Source organism: Falco cherrug, chromosome 5 (assembly GCF_023634085.1).
Source record: "Falco cherrug isolate bFalChe1 chromosome 5, bFalChe1.pri, whole genome shotgun sequence".
Lineage (NCBI taxonomy): Eukaryota > Metazoa > Chordata > Aves > Falconiformes > Falconidae > Falco > Falco cherrug.
In genome coordinates, this window is record NC_073701.1 from 79,012,817 (window position 1) to 79,030,705 (window position 17,889).

A 17,889-nucleotide genomic window follows, 5' to 3' on the forward strand; every position below is an offset into this window, starting at 1 on the left:
GGCTGCACTGTGTATCTGGAGCCAGTTTTTTTCCCCCCATTAATATATCCTCTCTTAGTGAGCTAAATTATTAGACAGTGATTATGTACTGTCATTCCTACTTCAATACCTTCTGCAAGCACAAAGTATGTGTTACTAATAAAAAAGATACATCAGTAGTTTTAGAATTTTTAGATTTTTCTTTTAGAATGGGAACACTGACAATGTAATAATTTTTAAATCTAATTGCTTTCACCTGTTAAAATAAGTAAAATGCACAGTGGTGGAAAATATGTGTGCCTTAAAATGGAAAACAGTTGAACACATAAGCTGAAGTATAGAACTTTTTTTTTCTTCTTCTTTTTTTTCCCCTTGGTCTAAAGGAAGTGTCTGTTTTGTACTGCTACATCTTCTCGAAACTCTGCGTGGCTTTTGAAAACCAACAATTCTGCAATGTACAATATTTCAGGCTAGCAGCAACTGCTGAGTAATGAGGCATGGGAGCAGCTGGTATTGGTTTATTTCAGAAGCTTTGTGTCTGATTCTATTAGCCTACCTACAGATGTAACTGCTCTTTCCACTGTGTGATCTAAACATAGAACAAATAATTCATAATTTTAAAATAGTTAAATGATCTTTTTTGCATTTTGTTTGAAGTTTATCGCATGAGGCTAATCAATGGTGAAGTAAATTGTGAGTTGCTACTAAAACTAAAGCAATTCTTAACTAAGCAAGAGAACAGGAACTTTTATAGAAAGAGAAGATGAATGTTTGTCACTGAACCCTACTGAATCTAAACAAAGAAAAAGATTACCTAATAGTCTTGCAATGCATTTGAAGTACAGTCTGCTATTTGTTCGGGGAGTTGAATGGAATATATGTCTTAAAATATTTCAGCAGTAGTAGTGGTGTTTTCCAATGGGTAGATCGTAACGTTACTAAATTACTGTATCTTTTTTTCCTAGTAAAGTCCTGTTACTATACTGTAAGACAAGAATAATTGGAGCTTTTTTTGCTTGCCTGTGATGCATTTTAGAGCTCATTTCTATTAATGATGAATTGCCTTATAGGGGATTTTATGCTGGGGGTTTTATTATTTATTTATTTTCTGCCCAGTTTATGTTAGTTAGGTGAATAATAGCAATATGTTTAAAACTTAATTCGCATTTTAATTGTAAGGACTCAGTGCCAGAGAGCTGAGTTATCCAGATAATAACAAAAATTTTCAGAAAATAAATTTTGCCCCATGCACAGTGTAAGCAATAACAGATGAGAGTTTAAAATGCTATACTTTTCTTATGCTAGAAGAAAAATTTATTTTAGATAATCCAGTTGCATAATTGTTCTCTTTGGGTTTAGGGTTCTTTTTATCTCCACAAGTGGACACTAAATAGGTACAATAGTTGGGATCTAACATTTTTTAAAAATATTAGCACAACATTAAAGTGATACTTCTCTTAAAGCTGGAAGGCAGTTTAATAGTTTACTAGTCTATTTATTTTTAAAATTATTATTTCCCTATTACTGCCATCTGAAAACTGGCAAATACAATTTTTTTTAAAAAAGTTGTATTTATGGTGCATCTGAATTTCAATGAATTACATTACCAATTAATGAAATAGAGTGTATGATACTTAAAATAAGAAATATACTACTTTTTTTAAATATATATATATATATTTGGCATATATATATATATGCATGTTGCTTTCTAAGAGTATTTCTTCTGTATTTTTAGTTTTTCTGATATCTTTGTTAACCTGACTAGTTTTAAGGTGAAAATGGATCAGTTTATAGAGGAAAATATACAGCATAGTTGCCTATGACAACAGTAGGTTTCAAGGTACAGTTAATCCTTATTATCCTATGTCCATAACACTTTGCCTTTAGGTTAGTAAACTATTATTTTAAATTACTAATAATATGTGGAATTAGTAATATCCTTGCTTATTTTTTGTAAAAAGTAACAAAATGTCTTTTTCTACTTGATTCAGCAGAGCGGTTACAGGTACTATTAATTTAGTTTTCAATTGGAATACAGTCAGAGTATAATACAACCTACAGTACACAGAAAATCAGTAATCGTCAAAAATTTCTATTCAAGGAGTGAAACTGGGTAATTTCCACAGAATTTTTTTCATCTTACTGTACCCGACTAGCAATTCCTAGAGCTTAAATTTCTCTGTATAATGTGTTACTTGTGGTCTTAGTGGCCTCTAGTTTAAAGTCCTCAACCCTAAGTCTGGTCATCCAGTGTTGATTGGTTCTGGCCTCATTTCACTGTAGGTGGTTTCAATGAATTCTCTCAGGCTTTATGACAAAAATTGTTCATAAAGTAATTGGGAGATTTCCTCAGAGCACTCTACATCAAAGGATGCTTAATTGTCCTGGCCATGCAAGAAGAAAAACAAGATGTGAAGTGCTCAGTTTAATTAGGCCACAACTTTATTAACTCAACTGGGAGCATTACCCAGCAATAAATGCAGGTCATTGTTCTTTCCTTGATGATTCCTGGTTTTGGAGAACTGCTGTTTTCTTCCTTGTTCCAGCCCCAGAGATGGGACCTCACGGTTCTTCCCTTGTACAAGGACTAAGTTAGGGAATATGTGAAAGAGGGATTTGTCCCTTTGATACTACATATAAAGAGTCATGCAGCTTTTGCTTTCCTGTCCAGTAACTTTCTCGTAACTTCTTAAGGCAAATATTCAGAAAAAAATTAACTAATGCTATTTTGAAAAGGATATTCATACAGTAAGAGAAGTGGATGAAGTGTTATTTTAAGAGCATGAAGATGGGCATAAAAATTCTCCCATGTGTCTGTGCTGTTTTCTGCAGCTTATCTTAACAGAAGTACTTTGCTGTTTTTCTTTAAGACACTCTATAAGTAATTTACGTGATTTTATACATGGCAGATGTAGCTACATCTCCAGTGCAAGGCTGTGCTTTGCAGTGTATGAGCTGAGTTTCTCCAGGCATGGAGAATATGGCAATTGATTCTTCTGGGAAGAAAGCAACTACGTTGCAACACTCAGCTGGTACAAAGGGTCTGTACAAAACTTGAGTATTCAGCTTCTCAGGTTGGCTTATATTAAATGTGCCATCAGGTTTTACTACTTCCTTAAAGAGAAAATAATTTGTATGTCTACAATTAGTGAAGATCTTCAGTCATGTAAAACCAAATATCCATTTTATCTTGGGTCACCTGTTCCTAAAGAGGATTTAAAAAAAGTGCCAATAGTTTCTGAAGAGATTCCTGAGCCCTTTAAATTACTCTGAGGTAACGCAGCTGTGCTCCTTAGCCTGCAAGGAACTTTCCACATTCTACTCCTAATAAACAATCAAACTTTTATACCAAACATTTTCTATAAACCCACATTTTCTAATTAAAAGTTTGTTTTGTGGAAGGAACTCCAGGTGGTATAATTAGTGAAATATATTTTAATGATAAATCTTCCTTGTCCTATTTTTTTTAATAACAAAAAATGTCCTATGCATTTGAGATGCTCCCTATGGGTTGTATATAAGAGCTTGGTTAATTAGCTAATCAACTCACCCACCTTACCTTTTTAAATGTGTCCTGTTTCACAGGTGTACTCTCAAATTTTATTTGGGATAGAGGAGATAAATAAAGCATGTAGTGCTCACCCTGGCCTGCACAGAGGAAGAGATTTTGGGCTGTCCTTTGAATGTCGGTTTCTTAATGGGCACATCAGTCACGGCTCTCAGCCTGTGGTCTGACTGCCCACCTTCAAGCTATGCCTGTGTCTCTTACATCAGGCCTTTCCAAAGCAGAGTAGCCTAGGTGCTATAACATGACAAAAATATTGTTAACTCTCAGTGCGTTTCTAAAAAAAACTTTCAGCCTCTTAAGACCAGCCTTCTTTTCACTTGTGATTTACTAGGTTTTAGTCTTTTTTTAAAACTGCACCCAGTATATGGGGTTTATAGTGCTTGTTTTCTGCCTTTTTCTTCCTTTCCTTTATTTCTGCTCTATAATTCCAGTTGTTTTGAAGTTTTTATTTTAATATGTGGTGAGCACTGACCAACCTTGCAAGTGTTCCATGTCCTTGCTTTTTATGTTCTGTCTAAAAAGATCTCTAGTTTCTATTCTAGGTGATCGACTTGTAGTGTCATTCACCTATTTGGGAAAGACGATATCATGTATGTAGGGATTCTGTGACTATCATCATGTAGCATTAACTTAAAGCCCTGTTTAGGTTGCCAGTTGTTGATGAATGTCAAGAAATTTGCTTACATTAAAAAGGCTTCGGGGTTTTTTTTCAGGTTTCAATTTTTTTTTTTCTCTTTTCTTCCTTTTCAGAATAAGACATACACAAACAAAAACAATTTACAATGTAATTATTTTGCTTTCATTTACCATAAAAGTTAAAGTTAAAGGATTTTATCTGGAAGTCATATTCACTTCTATACTTTTCACGACTATCCTTGTATTACTTGATTTAACTGTTCCATTCTCATTAGTTTTCCACTGCTTTCTCACACCCAATTCATCCACACATGCAGTAACTCCTTGGCATGTCCCCTCTACCATTTTTAATTGCTTCTGACTGTCTGTTTGAGTGGTGACATGCCGTTAGATATTCCTGACTGTGTTCTTGCTTGAGAATGAATTCTCTCTCGCAATACACTTGCATTGTGCACTGGCTACCTGAGGTATCAACATCTTTTGCATTCTGAAGAGACTAGCATGCCCAAGCTCATCTGAACAGCCACCGCTAAAATGTTGACTATTAAAAACGTTTGGAAGAGGCCTTGTAGATTTTTGGTATGGTTTGGCCAGTGTAGTTGCTAGGCAGGAGCATATTTCACTGTAAGAGGTAAGAAGAGGAATGCTTCCAAAACCTCTTCATATTGTGACAAAGTGGACTGCATTTCTTTCAAGGAAGGTGACTAGTGATGAAGCATTTCGATCTAGTCTTAGATTCAGGCAAGTTGCTCCAAACTGATAAGCAAGGGATTATTCTAGACCTTGGCAGCATAATTCAGGTTCTGGAAACACCCTCCAAAATTATAGGGAACAAATGTTAATTGCTGCAAAGACATATCTGGGAGTAAGCATTGTGTGGCCTCTGTCAGTGAATACAGTCATACAAAATAGATGTTAATTATGTGCCCTTTCTGCCTGCTCAGATTTCTTCTCCTCCTCTTCCTTATTCCCCAATACCATTCTCAAAGTCCCCCCTGTAGACAGTAGGTTTCTCAGAAACCTCAGAGCCTTGTAGCACTCGCCAACATTACTGCCTTTCTGCCTGATTTTCCCGTGGTGCTGTCCTATTGACTTCATTCTCTCGAGATCCAAAATTATACATGTTAATTCAAGTTTTCTAGCATCACTGTGATCTGCTAAGAAAAAGAACAAAATTAATTGTAAAATCAGTTTGATCACCACCTTGAGCTTCTAGCTGCTTTTGAATTTTATGAAGTAAACAATGTCTCAGTATTTTGCAGTATCTATATATCTTTACAAGGTATTTGTGGCTACTTTTACACAAATCCTTAACATTGACTCATTGGATTCAATGCAATTACAAAAGGTAGTACTTTGTATTTTATGTTGTGTTAATCTGCTGTGAATAAGGGAAATGTATTGCTCTGTGTTGCGGAGCAGTACCTTTTTTTCTGGAGGCTTTATATCTCCTCCAGATACACACTAGCCTTATTTTTTCTGACTAGAAAAAGAGCTTCTGTCTCTAAACACTGTTGACATGAATCGAGTTACAGCTATTCCTGTCATGTCTGGTATTCCCAATTTACCCTCTGCTTCACTGGTTTATGAAGAATTTTACAGCTGCTTTGGCAGGAAAAAAAAAAAAAAAAGGATGTACATAGCATATCTGCTTTCCAGAGTAGTTGAAAAACGACAGTGGATTTAGTGATGCTCTCTTTATGGAGCTGCATAATTATGAAGATTATCTGAATAGGTGAACACTCCCTTTGCAGAGTATCTATGCAAGATGAGGACCCTCACAAATTGTGAAGAAGTTGAAAGACTTTCTAAATTATTATCCAGAGAGGAAAGAAAAGAACAAACACATTGCTGATTAGGAAACCTCATGTGAGGCCAGAATATAATGCTGAATACAAATGTACAGTCATCAGTGTATAAGATGTACTGTATAAATCTTTTCTTACACGTTGATATTACTAGGAGTTGGTGGTAGTCACTCCATGGTAGATGTGAGACTGGTTCTTGTGTTTTTTAATTTTGCATTGATGTAGAGACTGAGAACCTATGGCAGAAAAAGCTCAGAAGTGCTGAATGGAGACATTCATGCTGACAGATGTGGATGTATGTAAGGAAACCTGCAGATGTGAGTGGTGTGGGAAAAACCTGTTGGAAGTATACAAGGAGGATTTTTACTGTCTGATCTGCTCTACAGAGAGTGTCACTGTATTGGAGGACTAGTACCTATTTCCCAGTATATGCTTCCTATGCATCCACACTTCTTTTGGAGTCTCTTGCACTAATCTCCCAAATATGCTGATTGCTTTCCTGCTTCCCTCTTCCTAAAGTTCACAGATGAGGAACCGGTGTGCTCCCTTTTTCATTCAGCTGGTCAAGAGCTCACCAGCTCTTGAGGTCCTTGACCATGCATCCCATCAATATATGTTCCAAGGGGACAAACCCCAGCACATGTAGTTGTTGTTCCAACAGCAGCTCTGTACCAGTGGTGGTGCAGCATTTATCTTCTCTGTTTTGTAATGTCAGTTCAACTGCTTGTCCTGATCCGGATAAAGGGAAGATGCTTTCCCTCTTATTTTCCCGTTTGATAATATTTTTACGATATTAGTAGTCATGGAAGATAAGCAGAAGATGTTAACCTCATAGATTTTCCTCAGAGTGAAGGATGTTATTTTATAACTGGAGCAGAGAGAGACCTTTGTCTTTTCTGCAGTCTCTCATCGATACTGATGAGCCCCTTACGGTTGTCAAACACTGCCTGCAGTAGCAAAGAGATACACTACCCACAATAGATAGACTTCAGGAAAAAATGGATGTCTAAGAACCCTGTTACATAGAAAAATCTCTGCAGCTGGGCTCTGCCAGTGTATAATATTGTTCAAAGGATGTAACAGTACAGAAGATCTGATAGTCTTCAGTCTTTACCACTTTTACGTAAAGCTTTCAAGATGAAACGTAAATTCATTGTTGGTTGCATTTCAGATATTCTTTGTAGGCTTTTCAATTTTAACAGGGGGTAGAAAATTGAAAGCTGCTGTTTATAAGCCTTTAGTATCCGCTTAGCTTTCTAATTCTGGCAGCTGGATTTTAATATGATCATATAAATGTTGCTGTTCTAAGGTACAGAAACCAGTCTTCTAAATAAAACATTTGTATGAGCAGTAGAATCCCTGTGAAATCTCTGTGTGGCACAGCAGTTGTGGCACAACCTTTGTTTTGGTGGCTACATTAGTAACACCTTTGTCTTCCTTTTTCATTAAACTTGGAGCAACTTCAGATGGTTAAAGCTCTGTCACACTTGGAGGAGATGTCCCAGACAATGTTGATGTTTGACTGACAGGCAAAATATGATTGTGCAGATCTTCTCTTACAAAACTGCACTAATAAAGTGATACAAATCTAACTTATGTTTTCTTAAACCATATGTTTATATCTATGAAAAACAGGGATGCATATTTAACTAGGGGAAACAAGAAGAACGGCTATAGGCTTGCACATGAGAAGAAATTAAGAACAACCTCATTGTCTTAGGTGTAACTGAGCTGGATAGTAAATTCCTGAAATCTAATTTTATTAGGTTTTGGTAAAAAGGAGTCCAAGGGAGATGTTACTTTTCTACAAAAAAAGGTTCATTTGAGCAACTGTCATTTATATGTGGCCCTGTCAGACATATATGGACCAGTTCCTTTTTATATTCAGTGCATGCCAGTTTTAATTATTTTTAGCCATGCTTTCCAGCTGACAAACCTGAATGCATCTCGAATAAGGTTCAACTCTTAGAACGAGGCACCTGAATATACATGCCCAGTCACAGGTGTCTGCGCTCACAGTGCATGGTAAAGTTTCAATTTGTAATGAATGGAGCTCCCACTTTTAATCAGTACAGTCAACCGAGTCTGGAGAGTGGTTTTGCTTGCCTTTAAATAGGCATCTAGAGTGGAATTTATTTGCCTAAACCAGTGTTTCTAGTGTCTCTACAGATGACTTTAGATATCTGAGATTTCCACAGAGGGTTGGTAGATCTAATATGACCAGTAGGAGACCTCTGTACTCCTGGACTGGAAGCTAAACATTGAGCATGGTACCCTAGATCACCTAAAATAACAACGGATACCTACATTTAGGCAACTAAGTAAGAGGCCCTTGTGAATGGGCAGTTTCATTTCTCTCTAGGCCCCATTGACTGTACAGGCTTTAGAAGAAAGTACAGTTTTTCTTGATTGTAATAGCTTATTAGAAACTGTACATACATGTCAGGGCCTAAATTTAAATGCTTTCACATGAAGCTAAATCCTTGCTTTCTACTTTCTGAAAATATGAAGTCCAAATAATATGGGATTTTTTTTCCATGGTATATAAGAATACATCTAAATTAATTATTGCTAGACTGTCAAAGCATGTTAAGGATGTTTGTCCATGATGCAAAATTAAGGTTTATCTCTGCAAAACAGATCAGAAAGATGCAACTCAGGTATCAGATGTTATTGTGGTAAAGTGAAGAAATGCTGAAGAACAAGGCACTGTCTTTGTTGTTGTTGTTGTTGTTCTACTTGTAATGGAAAGTGGTGCAATCTCAAATTGAATTTTTAGGTAACTGTGGAGAAATACTAACTTTTAAAGACAACGCCTGGACTCCGCTTACCTTTGGTAGGGTCAAATACCACTTTCTGATGAAGTTCTTTAAAAGCAGCATAAAGGAAGCCTCTGTATCACCTTATCTAGACTTTTTCCTAGATAAGTTTCTGACCTTTCTCTTCCATCTAAAGGAATTGAGGTGATCATGTGCATTCTTAATCTCAATGGCTACCTTCAATCCATTGCCATATACAGTAGTACAAAGGGATATGTATCCTGCTCCTTCTTGGTTTTGTAAAGTTGCATTCACCTCTTCCTATTACAAAAAATGTGGATTGTAAGCAGTTTAAATTATTCCAGAATCTGTGCAGAAAGCAAATGAACAGTGGTGAGGTGAGTGAGAGAAAACATGAGTACACATCCTAGTATTGTTAACGTAGCCACCATATTGGCTGATCTGTTTTAAGATAATGCTTTACTTTAGTTTTTTAATATATATTCTTTTTAGATTTTAGCATTGGGCAACAATAATTTTGGGATTACGATAGCTGTACATTGTTCTGGAAGGGTGGTTTCTCACTTCTGTTAATGTAATTTCCAAAGAAGGCAGGTTCCACTATTTCCAGTTTGCAGATGAAGAAACATTACTTTATTTAGCTGGAATTACTAGCTAGCCACATCGCTTCTTTGTTTGGAAAGCACCTAACACACTGTGATTGCTGTAAATAATTTCATAATTTATAAAGGACATTGTATGCATTCTTTGGATCTGATGCTGTGCAGGAGTTGTTCCACAATCTGTAGCAGTTTTGATGATACTCCCTGAAAAACAAAAAAGGAATTCCAGTTCATATAGTCATGGGTAGTTCAGTCAATAACTTCCCTGTTAAATGAATATATTCTGGGGACGTATCTGAAAACTGTGACCTCTAACTTAGATATTAGGTTCATTCGTAAAAGAGTTAGTATCAGAAGCTTATAAATTATTTCAAAAGAAGAAAACACTGTCCTTCAACCTGTGTTAGCAAAGAGGGTTTTTACCAGTCTAATGGGTATTAATTTAGTCAAAAAAGAGGACGTTTGTTTTATTCATCTGGATATCACACTGTCCTTAAGATGGACCAAATGCCATTCAGATTGCCCTCTCTGAGATCTGTGATAAGATGCTTGATACATGTTTGTCCAGTAAGACCAACGCTGTGTTAGGCCTTGCTTTTTCACAACTTTAAATAAGCCAGTAAGTAATGTTTTCAGTAAAGATGCACAGATTTTAAGGCCAGAAGGGACTAAAAGAGGAGCAGAAATTCTAGGATAAATGACTGAGATGGGAAGGAGGAGGGAGGTACGAGGGGAGAAAGAAGAGAGCTTGAGTGAAAGTGGAAACACAGAATAGGAAAGAATACTTTACTGATATGTTCTTCAATATTAAGTAGGGTTGGGTTTGGGTTTTTGGTGGGGTTTTTGGTTTGGTTTTTTTTTTTTTTTCCCAGAATAGAGAAGTAACTGGATAAAACAGGAGGCTAAAGGAAAAGCAAAGTGAGAAAATTAGACAAAGGAGGAGAATGGAATTAAAGGGAATGCAGAGAGTGTAAGAGAAAAGAAAATTCTAGCATCAACAAACATTCAGATATGTATCAAAATTCTCATATGTAGAGGGAAATACAGAGGTAATGAAGTAAAATATTAGAAAGATACAAGACTAACCTGAGATAGAATTTCTTATTTATGTACTACAGACTGCACACGCATCAGTGTCTAGTTTAGATCTGTGTCAGTTTGGTGGGCTCTAAAGGAGAGGCACTGCTTTCATGACTTTGTTAAAATGGTTGGACATTCTTGGGCAGGTAGGTGAGAAAAGTAGTTTGGCAAATTACTTGCCAAGACAGCAAGTAATCCCCGCTCCCCCGCCTCCCCCTCCCCGTCTTAATTTAAGGGCATTTATTCCTGCATCACCAAAGCACTTCTCAGCTTTTTGACAAAGTACAATATTTGCACATATCATTTCTTGAAAGAGCATATTGGCTTTTAAGTAGCCTGAACTTGATCGATGGTCTGGTGATTTTTTTCCTATCACTACATTCTATTTAAAGAAAACAGTTAGAGCTTGAATGTTGTGTAATATTTAGCTAAAGGGTCTAATTAAAATATTGTATGAATGTTTGGGGAATGTAACGCAGTGGAATATATGAGTATTCTAACAACAACCATAAACCAAGCACATAGGGGTTTTTTTGAGAATAGCATTCCTTCGGACTACATACATCAGACTTACCCAGCCTTAACTTCCACAAACCAGTTCTGGCTATACTGGGACTTCTTCCTTCAGAATGTAACTATCCCTCCTCTCCATCCCCAAGGGGATAAACAGTGTTTGTCCTGTGCATTTCTGTTCCACTCTGCAGGAAACACACAGTAACGTTCCCAGAACTATCACAGGGAGAGGCAGTCAGGGAGGCCAGCGGTAGTCAGGTCTTAAGTTTCTGTTGCCTCTCTGGAAAGAACAGGTGACCAGGTAGACTTGGTCAGTTGACGATTCATGCATTTATAAAGTGAACACAAGGTGTACATTTTTTGGTTTATGAGTTCCTGTCCTTTTGAGCTGAACAGCCCCAGATTTTCCAGCTATGGTTTTATACTAGAGTCGAGAATGTTTGCTGGTGAAGAGCAATGACATGACTTAATATGATTTAAGAAGAGGAGGAGAATTAGTTAAGAATAATAGATGAGGAGATATTTGTTGTAAGACATGCTGCAAAAATAATTACAATAAAATGTGCAAGTTAGGGAAAGAATAAAGGTCCTATAAATTATTCTGCAAGGTGTCTTTGATCGGACTATGAATTCTTTGGTGGTGGTGTCTCTTTGCTGTGGTTCACAGAGTGCCTGTACAAGTGGGGCCTCTCAGCTGATGCTTCCAGCAACTTGTAGTAAAAATACTAATGAGCATGAAGGTAACTTTCCTGTTTGTTCTCATCCATATTTACTAGTAGAATGAATTAGCTGTTAACTCAGTGGCTCTGACAGCGTAAGTGGCTCTGACAGCGTAATCACATCATTGTCAATGCTGTCTTACAGCTTACTTACTCAACAAGCCCAACTATTCTTAACTAGTCTTTCGCTAGTTTTCCTAACAAGCAAGGGCAACTTTTTCTAGCTTCTAATTTCCTGGTGTTTCCTGTAACTTTGTATTTTTTAATTAAGAAGTTGATTTCTTCGTGATGTTGGTGACCAACAAAAAGATCAGATCAGTTCCTTCCCTCTCACTGAATGAAGAAGTCCACACTCACCTGCTAAATTTTGTTCTGAGGTGATGTATCATTTTCAGTTTAGTGAGACTGGTAGAGCTATTAAGTGCTATAAAGGCATAGGCCTTTAGCATGAAAAACTCTCCAGTGTTAGCTGGAATCGACTGAGAAGACAGTTACAGAGTGCAGCCGATCCTTTTTTTCAGATGCATGCTGACAGTATTCTGACTGGAAGAAATATCTCTAAGGAAGTTCTTCACTGCTGAGTTTCACACAAATGGAAGATGCTTGGGTGTAGTCGCTTGAGTTAACCCAGTGCAGGGGTGAACAAAAAAAAGTCATGAACAAACCACATCCTTGTTAGCTCTGATTATATTGCTAAGGCATGGGGAGACATAACTCGCTGTTCTTTATGCTATGGTAAGCTTAGTTGTTCACAGTGAACTGTAGGAGAGCCTTTATGTACTTCTGAGCATACACGAGACAGTTCCTTGATCGATGCTGTAAGATTGGTTGCAAGTGGCAAGAGATTTGCCTGGCTTTTGTCACAGAAAGTCAACTATTCATTTTCCTAAAGATAAGATAGAAGTAACAGTGAAGTGGGGAATAAGACGTATTCTATATCATAGAATCCTAGATTCATAGAATGGTTCATCATAATGGTCATTGTGTTATTTATTTACTTTATCTCATCCCGATCCTTTCTTTGTCTTGTCTTTTTATGGCAACTTTTCCAGAGCAGAGATCTTTCTCATGTATTTTAGTCCATCTGTCACCATATATACAGTTTTCACGTGCTGTTATTCTACAACTGCTACTGCACCTTTTTTAGTTGCCAAGGTTGCTTTCAGATGAGTGATGCTTGCCTGCATCTTGCCAGTTACAGCTGTGACATATCAAATCCAGTGTTTCTTCTGAGGCTGACACACCGCCCATCACTCAGCAACCTTGTGTAAAGGTATATTGATACAACAACTTTGTTTTGGAGAATAATTTTTAAAGGTGATGGCACTTACCTAGATGGAGGTGTGGGTTCATCCCTTTGGAGTTGGCTATCTTAAGGGTCCACTGCCAGTCAGTGACCAAAGAGAACAAATGTCTCTGCACATCTTACTTTGGGGCTGTATTTCTTTGCATTCCTGCCATGCTTATAGTGTTTGCAGTGTTTCAAAGCCGTAAGAATATATCTCACATTCCTTCAGTGAGGTAGACAACCATTACCTCGCGGGTCAGCATTTAAATCTGAGATGAATGGGCTGGATGGGAAACATGCTTGCCAATCATGCTTGCTTATCATCTCTGACAATCAAATCCCAAATTATTTTTCTGTCAGTGACCAAAATCATGGCTTTTGTGCCCCAGTCCAGTGTTGCATCCTTAGGCCAAGCATTAGCCTGAAAATGTAGGGGGTTTCTGGGAGGGATGTTAAGGAACACAGACATTCACTTTCCCCGAGACAGACCCAGGTGGTGAGAGTTGCTTGCTACCTGTATACACCCAAATATACTTTTGCTCCTTTCTCCTCTTTCTCTGACTCTGTCCCTCTCCTAGATTGCTAAAATGTTGGCTGAAGATGGCTAACTAAATGTAGAAGTATTGTGTGGAATAAAAATTAAAACCCAGTTGTTAGCCAGTGAGCAGGTTAATCTTACAGCTGAGTCTTTCAAGCAGGTTGTACAGCCTACAAGGATCCACTTTCAGGAATGGAGTCTTTGGAGTGAAAACTTGTCTGTTAGGAGAAGTTTACCTGCTTAATAGAGTGAGGTTTTTTTGGTTTTGTTTTTTTTTTAATTGTTCTAGGACAGAAAGATTTGGGTGGAAGTGTAAGGAACAGATTAAATGTATGTGAAATAATGTATTTTTATTGGTAAGTTACAGCTGCTAGCACAGAAAAAAAAACCAGAATGGAACTCTTCTATTCTTCAAATTATAAAAATAACAATCTTCAAACAAAAGTAACATAGGGTATAGCATCTATTTTGTGAAAGATTTGAAGCCATGTTCTTATTTACAAACCTGGTGGGTTTTTTCCCTTCCATGTTGATGGTTTCTTCAAATGGCTTATTTTCCTTTAAATGCTTTTCAGTGTATTTGCAAAAGTTATTAGTCAGGTAATACAGTATAATTAATTGTTTAATACCTTTGTTGCTGCACTAAAATGGTAATACACAAGTAGTATATATTTCAAATGGAGAGAAAGAAAATGTGCTGAACTTAGAGAAACAGGACTCTTACAAACAAATTATTAGAAGAATTAAGTTTCATATCTGTATAATTTTATTCTGAAGTACAGCTTTACTTCAAGAGTATGAAAGGAATGACATTTTCCCTGACTAGAGAAAGAAAAAATGCTCATTTTAAAACTGTTTCCCCCATCTTTTCTTATGCAGAGGTTTCATCTGCTGTTTAATGGGTAAACTTACTGTGAAGTATAGTTGCTTGTTTAACTTTACCCCTATTCAAGTCTTTGATTTTGGCAGGTTAGTTAATTCAAATAAAATTTGTGAAGTTAAGCACTTTCAAGAAAAGGCATAGGAGAACCTAATTTAACCTAGAGTGTCTCTTTTATTCTTCTGTTATTCATTTGAAGTGCCCTATCAGCTTGAACTGACCAACTTCAGTCATTTCTACCCTTTTATTTTTTTCTCTAATGTAAACTGAAATTCCCTGCTGTTCGTGGTATTTTAGTGTTTAGCATCATTTAATGAGCAGGTATCATTAAACTTAAAAGGTCCTTTTCTGTATATCTCTGATTAGTTAGTGAAAGAACCAAAGAATTCCTCTAATTTATCTTTGCTTCCTTGTTATATTTTGATGTTGGCCCATTTTACGTTTCAGTGCCTTTTTATGAAATATGAAATTATAATTTTGGTGTGAAAGTAGGACAGAAAGTGGAAAAAAAAATCTTTGGCACTGCTAAGATGTTTAAGCTGATATATCTTGTTTACCAAAGAACTAAGAAAATACTGTTTATTTCTAAACTTCTACTCATATAAATATGTGTGCGTGCCTGTGTGGGCACATGTGTGTATGTTTACACATACAAATATATATAAAATAGATACATATTCTAATGTAAGTATTCATTATCTGTGCTTTGCAAATATACTTATTAACCCCTGCCAGTAACCTTTGCAGCTGGGTACACGTATATTCGGCACAAAATTTCTCCTTTCTTGTACATCCAAAAATCCCATTGAACTCAGTATTGAATTTTAATTTTTAGCAACTATAAGATGAAGGTCCAATTAGTTGATGATACAAACTCTGTAGAATTAAAAACCGGAAAATTATCAGTTACGAGGATGTTGTACATGCTTGCACATTTAGGTTTGGCTATTTAAAAAATAGTAATAATTAAAGATTATTTGGTGTAAGGCACACATCTGTTCTGAATTTTACATTTCAAATCCTTCTTTAGAATAACAGTCCAATTTAAAATACGACTGTCAACTGAAGGCTCATGTGCTCTTCATTGGAACAAGGGTTTTCTGGATCAGGACCATTGTTTATTGTATCAGTTTGTTCTTTTAAGATCTTAAAGGTGTAAATGATTTCATCAATACTGAAATGAATCATTTCCATTACTGAGGTATTTGCCTAAGGTAATTCATCATTTGATATAGATATTGTCATGTTTTAAATAGTGACAGTTACAGTAATTGATTAATGCAATCCAATATACCATTCCAATATACATTTCCCACTTTTGATGTGCTAAAAAATATTCTGGCATTCTGATTTTTTTCTTATTTTCTTTTATGAAATAAAATCTGGGAGATAGAAACACTGCGTGAAGAAAAAATAATGAGGTTTGAATGGAAGTAAAGGTCAGATATTATGTAGAAAGTTGCAGATGGCACTGTATGTCATTAACATTGCTAACATCTAAAAAGATGTAACAGTGCTGCCTACTGGTAAGACGTAGTAGTATTAAAGCATTAAAGTCAGTGTAGTGAAATTGTGTGTGCGCCATATCCTTCACTGTAACAACAGCGTTCTCTAGTTTTTTATGCCCTGATAAGTATTGACAAGATTCATGGTTTTGAATCAGGATTAATAACATATTCTTACATGTGTCACTTGCATGGACACTGGATGTGGAAACTAAAAGATGTCATTTTTTATGGACACTTGCAAAATTCTGTTCTAACGTAATTCTGTGCATTCTGAAATTTTTGTAGTGAAATTGTCTGTATTAGCTATAAAATTGATTTTATTAATAATGTTTTCCTGCTTAGAAATAAGTTGCCACCTGAAAAAAGTCTTTATTTCATGTTACTTTTAAAGAGTTACCTTGTGAAATGCAAAAATGGCAACCATTTTAATAGGAGTAAGAATGCATAGCAGATGCAGAGCTGCTTTTCCAAGAAAATAAAACCACTTTATAAGAAACTCAGTAGTTTTAAAGATGGAGAAACTAAGACAGTGAATTACTAAGATTAAAATTTTAAACTTAATTGTCTATAAAGTTTCATATTTATATGTTATTTTCAGGAGTAAGGACCTATTTCATCCCTCTGAGAATTAGAACATTTGTTGAGATATCGAAGGGAATTATCAGCTTGCCTCTAAGTATGCAGCTTCAAAACTGGGATTGACTTCAACGGTACAGTAAGAGTGGGGTATAAACCTGGTGGGGAAAACTCTGATCTTCCATCTCCAATACAGCACTTTGCAGATGTTACTGATTACAAAGATAGGCCAGTTATTTACTTACATTGATGTAAGGACCTCCCTACCTATTTATTTTAAAAAGCCACACATTCTAGAGTTAATAAATGGAAGCTTTTTGAGACAGTGGTCCTATTTGAAGACCCTCCCAAAAGCCGGAGGCAGAGGTTGAAGAAAGCTGCTTTACCCCAGCGGTGAGGAGCTGGAAGCACTGAGGAATTCCATCAGCTGGGCAAGGTCTAGACATTTATATGCATAGCTCCTTTTTCCCTCGATGTGGAATCTCTTTCTTTGCTTGAAGTATCTTCCCTGGGAGTCCCAGACTGGAAGCCAAGGCTGCCTGCAGGAGCTTGGTATCGGTCCTGGAGGTGATTCAGGGAGCAGATGATACTTCTGGCTAATTTTCTCATGCCACCTTGTCCTTGATTATTTTCAGGAAAAAGGAAAAGATGCAACAAGGAACTAATTCTAGTATCTTCTGCTAGTCTTCCACTTGAGGCATCTGCTGAGATAATAGGTAAACAAGGACTAGTTCCAGGAAAGCTGCCCCTTCTCCTCTTAAAATAAACTTGTTATTGCTAGTTACTATGGCAGCTTGAAGCCTGTAAATCAAATATGTATATTGCCGATAGTGATGCACAGCCTTTTAGAGCGCTGCAAGAACAAAGGTATTTTGTAAGTTCATAATAACCAGTGAATTCTGAATGTGGAATTTTTAGAATTGATCAAATATGAGGAACATTTAGGAGGCAATCTTTACAAAAAATGGTCACTACAGTGTTGTGCCATGCAGAATACCAGTCCTGGTTTACTTGTACATGCTTTATGCGTCTCACACCTGACTAGCAAAGATCCTGCTGTATTCCACATGATTGCATACCATATCTCAAATAGCTTTACATGTAAAAACATAGCTATGTTATCACTCAGAAGTAATAATTCTTTTAAAAATCATGTCACCCATGCAAACAGAGTTTAAACAGCTCTCCTTCCCCAGACTTTTGACTTTCACTGAGAACGGAAGGCACATGTCTTTCTCACTCACTTCAACCCGTTCTCCACCTTTCTCCTCTCAGTGAGGTTCCAGCTCTAACAGATAACGCTGCATAAATGCAGTCAATAAAAATTTAGGATTACATTTATGTTTGATTAGCTTGGTTTTTTTTATTTCTTATACTTTCATCTGACTGCCAAATCTAAGCAATTGAGCCC

The 17,889-nt window shown here is 36.5% G+C and overlaps 1 protein-coding gene across 8 annotated transcripts in view; it reads left to right on the top strand.

Moving 5' to 3' along the window:
* FOXP2 (forkhead box P2) overlaps positions 1–17,889 on the top strand; it is a 445,023-nt gene that overhangs the window by 198,640 nt on the left and 228,494 nt on the right. Inside the window, exon 1 of one of the 8 annotated variants that reach the window (XM_055710823.1) lies at positions 16,523–16,617. The exons of the other annotated variants lie outside the window; for them this stretch is intronic. The gene's annotated coding sequence lies outside the window, so the exon portion shown is untranslated. Of the gene's footprint in view, positions 1–16,522; positions 16,618–17,889 lie in introns of those variants that run through there. 8 annotated transcript variants of the gene reach the window in all.